General features: G+C 43.0%; 1 long non-coding RNA gene and 3 other non-coding genes across 7 annotated transcripts; all 4 read left to right on the top strand.

Moving 5' to 3' along the window:
* Positions 1-12,086, top strand: LOC144261061 (uncharacterized). Of its 4 annotated transcripts, none has more exons than XR_013345131.1 (8): positions 4-191; positions 5,378-5,504; positions 6,067-6,179; positions 7,715-7,826; positions 8,509-8,596; positions 9,749-9,848; positions 10,279-10,861; positions 11,456-12,086. It is a non-coding gene; the product is annotated as an uncharacterized LOC144261061 (long non-coding RNA). The 4 variants fall into 4 exon arrangements; XR_013345132.1 differs by having other exon boundaries at positions 8-191; positions 10,474-10,861; XR_013345130.1 differs by having other exon boundaries at positions 1-191; positions 9,749-10,861.
* Positions 5,883-5,968, top strand: LOC144261732 (small nucleolar RNA SNORD87). The gene has a single exon (XR_013345426.1). It is a non-coding gene; the product is annotated as a small nucleolar RNA SNORD87 (small nucleolar RNA).
* Positions 7,556-7,636, top strand: LOC144261731 (small nucleolar RNA SNORD87). The gene has a single exon (XR_013345425.1). It is a non-coding gene; the product is annotated as a small nucleolar RNA SNORD87 (small nucleolar RNA).
* On the top strand, positions 8,355-8,434 carry LOC144261734 (small nucleolar RNA SNORD87). Its single transcript, XR_013345428.1, has one exon. It is a non-coding gene; the product is annotated as a small nucleolar RNA SNORD87 (small nucleolar RNA).
* Positions 12,087-14,116: the final 2,030 nt, after the last annotated feature.

Consider the following 14,116-nt stretch of genomic DNA (forward strand, 5'->3'; position numbering starts at 1 on the left):
TGCTGCCGAGCCACACAGTCCGGGCGCGGTTGGCGCTCTGTCAATACTTCCGGTCACGCGGGGCAAACGGAAGCGGCGTTTCTCACGTGGCCCAGCTTGGAATCGTTTTAACTGGAGGGAATTCATTTCCTGCTTCCGTTCCTTTTGTGGGTGCGCGCGACGGAGCAGGAGAGCGGTCAGCGGCCCACGAGGTGCGGGCCTGCGGGAGCAGGGACGGACCGGCGGTCTGGGCTCAGGGGATCCTGTGGGTGGGGGAGGTCTGTGCTGAGGGGATGGATGGGAGGGGGTTCTGTGGCGGGTTGGATGGGTGTGCGTGGGTGAAGGGGTTGGGGGGGAAGGACACGGGCGTGTGTGGGAGCAAGGGGTTGGGGGAGCCTGGGGGGTGAAAGCAGGGCAGGGCGGTCTGTGCTGGGGAGGGGGATGGGTATGTGTGGGAGCAGGGGGTTGGGGTAGACTGGGGGGTGAAAGCAGGGCAGTCTGTGTGGGGGAGGGGGGGTTAAGGGGAGGCTGGGGGTGTGAAAGCAGGGATGGGCGGTTTGTGTGTGGCAGGAGGGATGGGGGGGGGTCTGTCTGTGCTTGCTGGGTATGTCCACATTGAGGCGGTTGGGTGGCAGAGTTGGTTCGAGTGCCTTGGTGAGGCAGCTGGTGTATGTCGCAGCAGCAGCTCTGTGGCCAAATTGCCAGCCCCTGTATGTCTCTGGCAGGCCCATAATGTACTGTGAGGCCACTGAGACCGTCTCCCTAGAGCCTGAGTGTTGCAGAGGTCAGGGAGTAGTTTCCAGTCCTGTGTGAAGCATAGATGCCCTGGATATGCCTCGAAGCCAGGGGTGGCCAACTTGAGCCTGAGAAAGATCCAGAATTTACCAATTGTACATTGCCAAAGAGCCACAGTAATATGTCAGCAACCCCCCATTTGCTCCCCCCTGATCACAGTGCCTCCCACCCACCTGCAGCCCTGTGATCAGTGCTTCCCACTACCTCCGGATCACCTGTTTCATGGGTGCAGGAGGGGGGGAGTGAGGGCATGGTAAGCACAGGGTAAGGCTTGGGAAGGGGTGTAGCGGGGGGCAGGACCTGTGGTAGAGCCAGCGGTTGAGCAGTGAGCAACCCCCACCCCCGGCACATTGGAAAGTTGGCACCTGTAGTTCCAGCCCCAGAGTTGGTGCCTATATAAGGAGCTGCATGTAGCTCTGGAGCCACAGGTTGGCCATCCCTGATCTAAGCTCTTGGACGTGGGAAGCACTGTTAGCTCTGAGAGCCTCCTACTGGATCCTCAATGAAGACTTAACTAGACTTGTTAATTGTCACTGACAGTTTCCAATTCTGGCAATTCCATTGCAAGTCTCACACTGTTTGTTTTTCTTTCATACCCGGTTGCTGGAGGCAAGAAGTTGCATGAGACTATCTACAGAGGAGACATTGCCGTTATATCACTGTAATGTGCTAGTGTGGTTAAACTTCTATAATTACACCAATGTAACTCCCTATGTAGACACTTAGCCCTCAACAATGGTGGCTTTTTTGCCTTCGCTTAACTGCTCTCAAAGTAACCTAAGCTAAAATACATAAATGCATTCAGACTGGAATAAGAGAGTCTACATGGGGGTATACCTGTATAATTATAGCAGTCTAAATAAACACCCTGTATTGTACTGGTATAACTTTCCCATATAGAGAAACCCTTAGTTTCTAGCCCTCTTGGTTGCAGAGAAAAGCTTAAAAACATGATGCAAGTGCACCCTAATATCTCAGAAACTAAAAGACAAATACAAGAGAGCTGCTGCTAGGAAGTATTAGTACAGTAACAGTTGACAGACTATTTAGTCACCGCAGAGAATGTGTAGATTCTTAGACTTGGTCTATACTTAGGCTTTCCTGGCATAGCAATGTCAGTTGGGGGTGTGTGACTTTTTTACACTTCTAACCAACATAGTTGTGCTGGCAACGTTCTGGTATAGACAATTCTACTGGCAGAAAGTTATTTTGCTAGTACAATTTATTTTGCTCGGGGAAGTGGTATAAGATATACTGGGTTAACTTTTGCAGGTTAAGCTAGTTCTACACTAAGTTTGTCAGTATAGAAACTCCTTGTAGATCTTGCTGTTTTCTACAATATTCAAGCTTGCATTAAGAAAATTTCTGCTATAGCTCTCATAGGCTTGGTCACATGTCTCTCTGATGTACCTATGTTGATATACCCCCTCAGTATAGATGCAGCTATTTTGATGGAAGAGTACTTCTGTCAATATAGCTAATATTTAGGGAGGTAGTGTTCCTATAGCAACAGAAAAAACTTTGTCACTGTAGACTGCATCTACACTATGGGGCTATGCTGGCATAGTCTCTGTAGTGTAGACATACCCATAGAAAAAACACCTCTCTGTACACCTCTCTCCTGTAGTTCACCTTGATGTGCTTTTAACTTTGTGGTTGCAAGTGTTAATATGCAGCTGTTTAGAGCTGTTCACACCGGAAATATTTACCCACTGTTTGTCTAGTGTCAGTGCAGCTTTGTCTACACACAGACTTTTACTAGCTTAACTGAACGTGTTTTTTTTAATTGATTCAGAGCTGGTGTACACTACAAAGTTGGGCTGGTTTAACTACATTGCTCAGGGGGCTGTGAAAAATTTCACATCCTGTGCAATGTAATTAAGATGACCTAAATCCCGTTGTAAAAACCACTAGGTTGATAGATGAATTCTTCCATTAAGCTAGCTACCATCCCTTGAGAGGTGGATTTACTACAGAGTCAGACGAACCCCTTCTGAAACTGTAGTACATATCTACACTACAGCAATGCTGCTGCAGCATTTCTACTGTAGACATACCTTAGTTAACTGGTGGAAGTTGTATGTAGATGAGGGCTGTATCTCAGTGTATTAATTTGGATGGTTGTCTTACGACTGTGTGTGTGTTGTATGCCAAACAATCTTTTGATCACTTAACCCCGGGGGGCGGGGGGGAGAACCTCATTTTATTTTTAAGTTGAAAAGAAAAAATCACAAACTCCAAGCCCTGGTGGTTATAGTATCAGCTAAGCAAGTTGAACTTGGGTGGGATAGATTATTGTTTAGCAAACCAGTCTTGGTGTAGCTGTGCAATATTTTTCAGTGACCCACATCATTTTTTTTATGCTACCACTTTGTGGTATTTAAAATATGAATAGGGAAAAGTAGAATAGGAAACAAAGTTAAAATGTTTGCAAACATCTGTCTCAGCTCAGGAGTACCAAGCAATTAGAATAAGTATTTCAAGAACAAGTTATATTACTTTGAATTAGAAATCTGATTTGGGCAAAAATATCAAAACCAACTTGTTAAATCCCTGACTACAAAGGAGAATAAATAGTGTACTATTGCTTTAAGGATAAACTATATAGGAAAAAATCTACAAGTCATGAGGAAAATGAATTAATCCCAACCTAATTTGTTGGAAATTGGCTTTGAAGCTAACTAGTAAACTGCCCTCAATATTCCACGTAAGCACCCAGTATACTTTCCTATAATGATAAACAAATATTGAGTGAGAAGATCTTCAAATTCTTAAACAAAAGGATTATAAAAGATCACATGGGTTTATTTAAAAAAAAATTCCCTTATCACAAGTTTATTATTAATAAATATTTAAATTGCGGTAGCATCTAAAGACCACAGTGAGGTTGGATCCCTTTGTGCTAGGCACAAAAAGTTGACAGCAGTACAATCCTGAATAGGACATGGGGGCATACATTTCAAATAGCCGTGTTTGCCTTGTTTGCTGGGGAGCTTGGTAGTGTTGGGGGAGAAAGGAATCCTCAAGTCTAACAAATGTTATACAAATAGCCATCAGTTTTCGTTTTATGGTATGCAAATATAACTTCAGAAATTCTGCTACTTGTGGGGTTCTAAAAGAGAACAAAGTTGATGTGATTGTTTTTATAAATTGGAAAAGTACTTTTAAAAATATAATGTTGAAGTCCTGAGAGATGAGCGGCAGGTTTCCTGGTTTCTCTTTGAAAGTCTGATTCCACAAAGTATTGACAATTACAATGAAAATGAGAGTTTAGAAATCAGCTAGTTCTTTCAGACCTCTGGTACCTTGCACAGTGTCTCTGGCAGAGAAACCAGGAAGTATATAATTTTAAGTAGAATTTAAATTCTAATAATCTTAATCTTGACACAATTTTAAAAATGGAGTGAATGTAATTTGCACTTTAAAAATAAAAAATGGGGCAGATAACCTGCTAACATGTTTTATATACACTGTGATTTGAACGGATAGAGTTTCTAGTGGAAATGAATAGAGGTAATTTCCTATTATGTCCTCCTCATAATGGCATCTCCACCATTTCTGAGACTAATCAAATGTGATTATAGTTGCACTAACACATTATTTTGAACAAACTGCTCTGTTTGCAAATTAAATAGCTAATTTCTTATTTGAGACTTGCTTTTAGACACCTAGTTTATTTTACTACAGCTTGCATATGTTTTGTGAAATTGAGCAGGATTTCATTAGGCAATAGGAGACATTTACTATTGGCAAATCATCTTTATTGATTATTTTGAGTTATTTTCAGTCTTTCAAGTCTTCCAAATAATGATAAATTGAACAGCTAAATAACCTTACTGCTGCTGATATGCCTTCATAAATCATTTTCATCAGCAGCTGGGTGTCCAAATTCTAATGATAAATTGCCCCTTTGTCTCTGGGGAGTTTGGTTAGAGACTTGTCCAGTGGTCCTGACCATGCCCTTTCCATAGTATAGTGACATACTTAAGAGCAGTAGCTGTCTTGGGACTCCATTGTAGTGGGATCTTGGTTTGGTAGTCTCAGAGGCAGCATAATCTTGGTAAGAGTTCTGACCTTGCATTGAACCTTCAGGGAATGTGCCATTGTGCTTACATGGAGACCTGTGCTCCCAAAGTGAGGTAAATATAACCTTTAACCTTAGTTCATCTTTCATACTTGTCAAACCCAACTGGATGAAAAAAGCAATGGCTACTCATTAGGAACATCATACTCTTGTAAAATCAATAACTCTGCATAGTGGAACATGCTTAAACACGTAGACTTACCCACAACACATTCTTTTAATGGGCAAAATATTAATGCCTTCTGTTTAACCTTTTTGTCTCTTAAAAAATTGTGACATTTTACTGAACTTATCCCAGAACTCTCTTAATAAAAATGGTTTAATATCAAATTGTCACTGGGATCAGTGTTGCTTCACTGATATAATTGGTCCATTTGGCCCATTTTGGTCCTTTTGGCCCATTTTCCAAGTGAATGATAAAAATTCCTGCTACTCAGGTTGCAGTAGAACTCCAAATAAGCCAAATAATTTGACTTCCTGTCAACTGTTCAAAATGTCTGGAACTCTTTTTTCTTTTAGGTAATGAGGATAGAATCAGCTGTTAGTATTTGTTTCTGATGGTACTGCAAGTTTACTGTGTGGATTCTGCCATGCTACTCCTCTGTAACCAGCAAGGTGTCACGTGAACTGTTAAAGAAATAAGCCTGTGAGTATATTGTTGGGATTTATTTCTTACTGTAAATACACAGTGCTCGGAGAGCTTCTGCAAGCTAGCAACCAGGAAGCTGTTTTCTGTTAAATCCAGACCCAAGTCACTGTGGTTTTGCAAATTTTGATTTTGCAGGGGGCAAAAGAAGCAAGATGGCAGTGAGGAAAACCATTACTTGTCAGTTTTTGCTTTTCATGCGACTGAGTGTTCTGTATTAACAAATGCAGATTACTTCAAAATATGCACCTACATGTTGGCAAACTGTCCAGCATCTCAGCCACTCAGGACAAAGTGCCGAGGTGCATGTGTTTTCATAGCTTGAAGTTGGCCTTTTCCCATGCAGTAATAACTGTATCAAAGATGGGAAGTTGCTTCACTGGCATAATGATGATTTCCTTTTTGCCGTTTACCCAACTGAATGTCATTTCATTGATGTATAGTTCTGAATCTGAGGTGCCAGTACATCTGTTAAGTAAATCAAATAATGAGGAATTTGTAGAATCCAGTGGTCCATGTGAATTTATAACTTTTTTTTCATCCCCTGCCCCAAACACCGCAGATGAGCATTGGCCTCGGAGATTGTGTTGCTCTGTCCAGAAAACCCTATATTGTGAGATGGGCTTTCAAATGCTGCTTACCTGAAGCCTGCCAGCTCTCACCTGAACTGCTGAGGTAATTTAAATGCTTATCTTTTGCATTTCAGTATTTCAGCTGTAAGACACCAGAGGATTTGTTGAGAATCTTATTGCATAGACAAGTAATAAATTAATCAGATAGCAGAGTTCACTCTGGTTCTCCTGAACAAACAGAATAAATCCCAGAATACTCAGATACAAGCTGTTCTCTTTAGAAACCAGAGAGCAAAGATAGCTACACTTCACCTGGCCATTCATCCCCATTCTACACTGGAGTCCACACAGTGGCAAATATAATTACCACACTTGTGACTAAAAATGTGGAGGAAACTAATTTCTTAAATGGTTCTGAAGCTAACAGGCACTCTGAACCTTTAATTCTTGTAAAGAGATTTGTGTAATAACGTGGGGCCTGATCTTCAGACTGTGGCTTGCTTTTGCACTTAGAATGAATTGCTGGAAAAAAGCATGATTAATTTTGTGGATGCAAAATTAAACCCCAGCTTGAAGGCCGGGTTTAACTTGTAGTTCTAGGATGCTTATTTTATACTTCTAAAGAGATGTCACTATATTAATGTTTTCTTTGTGATCAAATACTTAGTTTCAGTCTCATAGCATTAAATGCTCATCATAGATGGGAAGTTGCTTTGTTGGCATAATTTCTTTTTGTCATTTACCCAACTGATTGTTTTGATGATGTATCTCAAATGCCAGCCAAAAAATGAATAAGCTAAAAAGTGCCTATGGATCAAATTCATGATCATCATCATGTTTCTGATATTAAATTTTTCTTTAAAATAGTGAGAATTGAGTCAGTTGTGATGTTTATTTCAAATGTTTTTACAAGTCCCATGTACTTTGTGTACAGCCAGCAAAATGTCCTATCAACTGGTAAAGTAATAAAAATGAGTCTGTTGCTTTTCTTTTCTATCAATAGTAGAAATCAGAATCCAATAAGAGAGTGAAATCTTCAGCTGGTGAAAATCTCTACAGAATATGTCCATGATGCTTTCCCATGATGTCCCTGAAACTATGCTGGCTTATACCAGCTGAGGATCTGGCTTGGTGCTCAAGGGCTTCATTCGGCCAGCAGCTGGGAAGCTGTTCCTATTTTTATCCAGCCCCTGTCATTGTAGTGATCTTTTTTTTTCTGTTACAGCAGTCTAAAAGATAAATTGGAAACTGGAATGGGGGGCAAAAAATTAAACTAGTTTTGTGCTTTGTTTTTATATTGAAGAAAATAATTGAAATTAAAGTCATTTAAAATACATATGCATCACATAGGGGCAAAATGACATACTGCAGAAATATAGTTTTTGTCCAGTTATCATACCACACGTATTGCAGGAATACAAATTCTCATCTTGAAATTAACTACATTTCATTAAATCAGCACTCAGACAACGTGATGTTACTGGCATAATGATGATTTCCTTTTGCCGTTTACCCATCTGAATGTATGTTGATGTGTATGTTCAAATCTGAGATGCCAGTAAAAATTTGGATAAACTCGGTAACTTAGTTTGTCAGCATGATATGTTTTATACATTTTTATTTCTGCAATTTTTTCAGTAGGAAATACCTTCGTTATGTGATTTACTGAGCTTGGATACATTCAGAAATGCCATTTTCCTGACTTTGTCCTGCTCTTTGAAGCCGGCAAGAGTTGTTTTGAATTCTCAAGGTAACTTGGGGTGGGGGGATGTCTTGTTTTTGTGATGCTGTTGTGTATATATCTCTATACTGAAAAGAATGAAACCTAGCACAGCTAAGATAGATAGAAGTCTAGGTTAAAATATGTGAACCAACACAACAAATGAGTCATGGAGAGCAGTCCTTTAAAAAGTTGTGAGGAAATAGCCCTCTGACCATTCTGGGTAGGGACTCAACATTTTGAAAAGCTTAACAATCTTTCAGATGATTCAGCCCAACTTAAAACTAATTTCAGAAATTTTCATGTGACTAAAAGGAAAATATAGTGGTTGATTTCAAAGTCAGCCAGACCTCCTTGAGTTCCAAATGTTTGGGTTACATGTGATCATGTTAATATTTCTTTGAGAAAAGAAAGGTTTAAATAAGAAGGACAAAGGATCTAATTTTGTGGAACTGAACCTCTTAAATTGTATTATGATAGCCTCTTCCCCATATGCATAATTGTCCATGAGACAACTAATAAACTTTAGTTTCGTCTTGGGTGGCAGACTGTTGCTTTGATGGCCTAATGATGATTATCTTTTGCCGTTTACCCATCTGATTCTTTTTGATGAGAACATTTGAGTCTGATGTGCCATCTTAATTTTGAGTTAGCTAGATTACATAAACCATGAATCCAGTTTAAGTCTATTGCTTATGCCTTTTCTTTTCAGAACAAGGATTTAAATCAGCTGTGGTCTTAACTGCACATTAGACAACATATTTAACTTGCAGCTACCAAGAAGTCCTACAGTTTTCACGGTATTTTGAATGTTTCGAGGAGTTAATTTTTCTGTCATCTTTGTTTCGATATTTTAACTGTATCCTAAAGCAAATATGGGTCTGAATTGATATAATGAAAACTGATCAGAACCTTCTCTAGGGCAGGTTTTTTATTGTAATTAAACAAAATTGCTGAGTACTTTTCTTTGAGAGAATTCTTAGTATCAGCTTTCATCTCAACTCTAAAATACATGGTAACCCTGTCAATTTCTGATTTAAAAGCAATTACATTTAATCTGCTGTCCTAAGCATATTAAATCAGTCTTTCAAAAGTAAATGTTTAGCTCATAAAAAATGCTAGATTGACAGCTCTAGTGCTGGAAGTTTTTTCCAGTGGCCAGACATAATGTGGGCAGTAGCAATATGAGCTTTCCTAATCCCAGCCTGAGTTGACGGGACCACCACTAGGGGTGAAGAGGGTAATTGTGTTCACACCCATTGAGATCTTGTCCTTTGCTTTGCCTGACAACAAGCATATAAGATATGATGGTGATTTTGTAATGCAGTCCCCTGTCTGCAATAAACAATCCTGAAACTACCAAATTGCGTGATGCCGACTTAGTCATTTATAAAGGCAAAGGGAAAATTCAAAAGCAAATTCAAGGTACTATTACTAATCTATTACCAAGAAAATCTTCCAATCACAAGACATTTTCTCTCCAAAGGCACAGTGTTTACTCAATTATAGCTACCTCCCCTCATAGTGAGAATAGTCTGCTATGCAGTTCTAAAAAGACCCAATTTGTTTTTGTTTAAATAAAAAGTCTAACCTTGCATTTACATTAACATGCTGGCAACAACTCCACACTTCTATATGAATAACCTTTTTTACATCAAATGAAAAGCTCACTAATCTGAGCCAGTTTCTCAACATTACATCTCTTTCCAGTTTCCTCAACATTGTGTCCATCTTTATATCATTTTCTTCAATCTTGCGATGTTTCTGGCAAGTTGGGCTTCAGCAATGAACATCAATCTATGCAAAAAGTCGGTTTCACACGATATCCTCATACGTACATTTCACTTCTTTTCCAGTGCATTTTTTTTTTTTGTTTTCATTATATCTATACAATTCAGTTCTCATTCCTTCTGAGCTGGAAACTGATTCCCTTCACTACATCTACTTCTCAGGCATGTTGTGAGAGGAAGCCCTGTGAACCCGGGGAAAAGATGAGGTTGTTCTGTCTTTCTGCACCAAAGAATCTGCGAGAGGCATGTACATTACAGACAGGTATGACCTGACCTGAAAAAGCATAAATTTAATTAGCTTCTTATGGTCAAATGTGGAAGTGAGTTTCAGTTTTCGTCTTGATGACTTTTCACTAAGCCCTGGTCTACACTAGGACTTTAGGTTGAATTTAGCAGCCTTAAATCGATGTAAACCTGCACCTGTCCACACGATGAAGCCCTTTATTTCGACTTAAAGGGCTCTTAAGATCGGTTTCCTTACTCCACCCCTGACAAGTGGATTAGTGCTTAAATCGGCCTTGCCGGGTCGAATTTGGGGTACTATGAACACAATTCGACAGTATTGGCCTCCGGGAGCTATCCCAGAGTGCTCCATTGTGACTGCTCTGGACAGCACTCTCAACTCAGATGCTCTGGCCAGGTAGACAGGAAAAGAACCGCGAACTTTTGAATCTCGTTTCCTGTTTGGCCAGCGTGGCAAGCTGCAGGTGACCATGCAGAGCTCATCAGCAGAGGTGACCATGATGGAGTCCCAGAATAGCAAAAGAGCTCCAGCATGGACTGAACAGGAGGTACGGGATCTGATCGCTGTATGAGGAGAGGAATCCGTGCTATCAGAACTCTGTTCCAGTTTTCGAAATGCCAAAACCTTTGTCAAAATCTCCCAGGGCATGAAGGACAGAGGTCATAACAGGGACCCGAAGCAGTGCCGCGTGAAACTGAAGGAGCTGAGGCAAGCCTACCAGAAAACCAGAGAGGCGAACGGCCGCTCCGGGTCAGAGCCGTAAACATGCCGCTTCTATGATGAGCTGCATGCCATTTTAGGGGGTTCAGCCACCACTACCCCAGCCGTGGTGTTTGACTCCTTCAATGGAGATGGAGGCAACACGGAAGCAGGTTTTGGGGACGAAGAAGATGATAGCTCACAGCAAGTAAGCGGAGAAACCGGTTTTCCTGACAGCCAGGAACTGTTTCTCACCCTGGACCTGGAGCCAGTACCCCTCGAACCCACCCAAGGCTACTTTCTGGACCGGGCAGGTGGAGAAGGGACCTCCGGTGAGTGTACCTTTTTAAAATACTATACATGGTTTAAAAGCAAGCATGTGAAAGGATTACTTTGCCCTGGCATTCGCGGCTCTCCTGGATGGCTCTCCTTTGGACTCCCAAAGCCTTTGCAAATGGTTTCTGGGGAGGGCAGCCTTATTGCTTCCTCCATGGTAGGACACTTTTTACCACTCCAGGCCAGTAACACGTACTCGGGAATCATTGTACAACAAAGCATTGCAGTGTATGTTTGCTGGCGTTCAAACAACATCCGTTCTTTATCTCTGTGTTATCCTCAGAGTGAGATATCATTCATGGTCACCTGGTTGAAACAGGGTGCTTTTCTTCAGGGGACACTCAGAGGAGCCCGCTCCTGCTGGGCTGCTTACCTGTGGCTGAACGGAAATGTTCCCCGCCATTAGCCACGGGGAGGGAGGAGGGTTGAGGGGGCAGCCACGCGGTAGGGGGAGGCAAAATGCAACCTTGTAACGAAAGCACATGTGCTGTGTATGTAATGTTAACAGCAAGGTTTACCCTGAAAGAGTGTAGCCACTGTTTTATAAAAAGTCTTTTTAAATACCGCTGTTCCTTCTTTTTCTCCACCAGCTGCATGTGTTTCAATGATCACAGGATCTTCTCCTTCCCAGAGCTAGTGAAGATTACAAAAGGGGAAAAAAAAAAACACACTCGTGATGAAATGTTCTCTGAGCTCATGCTGTCCTCCCACACTGACAAAGCACAGACGAATGCGTGGAGGCAAATAATGTCAGAGTGCAGGAAAGCACAAAATGACCAGTAGGAGAGATCACGGGCTGAAGACAGGGCTGAAGCTCAAATCTGGCGGCAGCGTGATGAGAGGAGGCAGGATTCAATGCTGAGGCTGCTGGAGGACCAAACCAGTATGCTCCAGTGTATGGTTGAGCTGCAGCAAAGGCAGCTCGAGCACAGACTGCCACTACAGCCCCTGTGTAACCAACCACCCTCCTCCCCAAGTTCCATAGCCTCCACAACCAGACGCCCAAGAACATGGTGGGGGGGCCACCAGCCACTGCGCCACAGAGGATTGCCCAAAAAAAAAGAGCTGGCATTCAACAAATTTTAAAGTTTGTAAACTTTTAAAATGCTGTGTGGCATTTTCCTTCCCTCCTCCACCACCCCTCCTGGGCTACCTTGGTCGTCATCCCCCTATTTGTGTGATGAATGAACAAAGAATGCATGAATGTGAAGCAACAATGACTTTATTGCCTCTGCAAGCAATGATTAAAGGGAGGAGGGGAGGGTGGTTAGCTTGCAGGGAAGTAGAGTGAACCAAGGGGCGTGGGGTTTCATCAAGGAGAAACAAACAGAACTTTCACACCGTAGCCTGGGCAGTCATGAAACCGCGCCCTCCTGTGCTCTTCTAACCGCCCTGGTGTCTGGCTGCGCGTAACCAGCAGCCAGGCGATTTGCCTCAACCTCCCACCCTGCCATAAACATCTCCCCCTTACTCTCACAGATATTGTGGAGCGCACAGCAAGCAGTAATAACAGTGGGAATATTGGTTTCGCTGAGGTCTAAGTGAGTCAGTAAACTGCGCCCGTGTGCCTTTAAACAACCAAATGCACATTCTGCACTTGCTCAGCCTGTAGTGGAACAGCTCCTGCCTACTGTCCAGGCTGCCTGTGTATGGCTTCATGAGCCATGGCATTAAGGGGTAGGCTGGGTCCCCAAGGATACATATAGGCATTTCAATGTCCCCAACAGTTATTTTCTGGTCTGGGAATAAAGTCCCTTCCTGCAGCTTTTGAAACAGACCAGAGTTCCTGAAGATGCGAGCGTCATGTATCGTTCCCGGCCATCCCACGTTGATGTTGGTGAAACGTCCCTTGTGATCCACCAGAGCTTGCAGCACTATTGAAAAGTACCCCTTGTGGTTTATGTACTTGCCGGCTTGGTGCTCTAGGGCCAAGATAGGGATATGGGTTCTGCCTATGGGCCCACCACAGTTAGGGAATCCCATTGCAGCAAAGCCATACACTATGACCTGCACATTTCCCAGGGTCACTACCCTTGATATCAGCAGATCTTTGATTGCGTGGGCTACTTGCATCACAGCAGCTCCAACAGTAGATTTGCCCACTCCAAATTGATTCCCAACTGCCCGGTAGCCGTCTGGCATTGCAAGCTTCCACAGGGCTATCGCCACTCGCTTCTCAACTGTGAGGGCTGCTCTCATCTTGGTATTCATGCGCTTCAGGGCAGGGGAAAGCAAGTCACAAAGTTCCATGAAAGTGCCCCTACACATGTGAAAGTTTCACAGCCACTGGGAATCATCCCAGACCCGCAACACTATGCGGTCCCACCAGTCTGTGCTTGTTTCCCGAGTCCAGAATCGGCGTTCCACAGCATGAACCTGCCCCATTAGCACCATGATGCTGCATTGGCAGGGCCCATGCTTTCAGAGAAATCTGTGTCCATGTCCTGATCACTCACGTGACCACGCTGACATTGCCTCCTCGCCCGGTATCACTTTGCCAGGTTCTGGTGCTGCATATACTGCTGGATAATGCATGTGGTGTTTAATGTGCTCCTAATTGCCAAAGTGAGCTGAGTGGCCTCCGTGCTTGCCTTGGTATGGCGTCCGCACAGAAAAAAGGCGCGGAACAATTGTCTGCCGTTGCTCTGACGGAGGGAGGGGCGACTGACGACACGGCTTACAGGGTTGGCTTCAGGGAGCTAAAATCAACAAAGGGGGTGGCTTTACATCAAGGAGTATTTCAGGCAGGACTTCACGGAGGGTTCCAATAAGAAATGGTGCACCTAAGTTATTGTTCTTATTGGAACAAGGAGGTTAGTCTGGCCTCTGATTGATACATGGCTAGATTTACCTTGCTGCACCTTCTCTGTGAGTGACTGCAGTGTGACCTAGAGGAATGAGTCCCCTAGACAGGGGAGGGGGGAAAGCAAATGAGTACAAAACAAATCTGGTCTATTTCTTGTTTTGATCCACTCCATCTATCTTTTACATCTTTGGCTGGCAGCAGACGGTGCAGAAGGATTGCAAGCCATCCACATCTCATGGCTGCTCGGCAGAAGACGTTGCAATACGACTGCTAGCCATCCCCATCTCTTGCCTGCCCGGCAGAAGATGGTACAGTACGACTGCTAGCAATCCGTATTGCCTGCCTGCTCACCATAAGATGGTTCAATAGGACTGACTGCAGGACTAAAGAGAATGATCTGGTCAAGTCACTCCACACTTAGCCCGGCTGACGTGGCCAGGAGCAC

The sequence above is a fragment of the Eretmochelys imbricata genome, chromosome 2 (assembly GCF_965152235.1).
Source record: "Eretmochelys imbricata isolate rEreImb1 chromosome 2, rEreImb1.hap1, whole genome shotgun sequence".
In the NCBI taxonomy this organism is placed as follows: domain Eukaryota; kingdom Metazoa; phylum Chordata; order Testudines; family Cheloniidae; genus Eretmochelys; species Eretmochelys imbricata.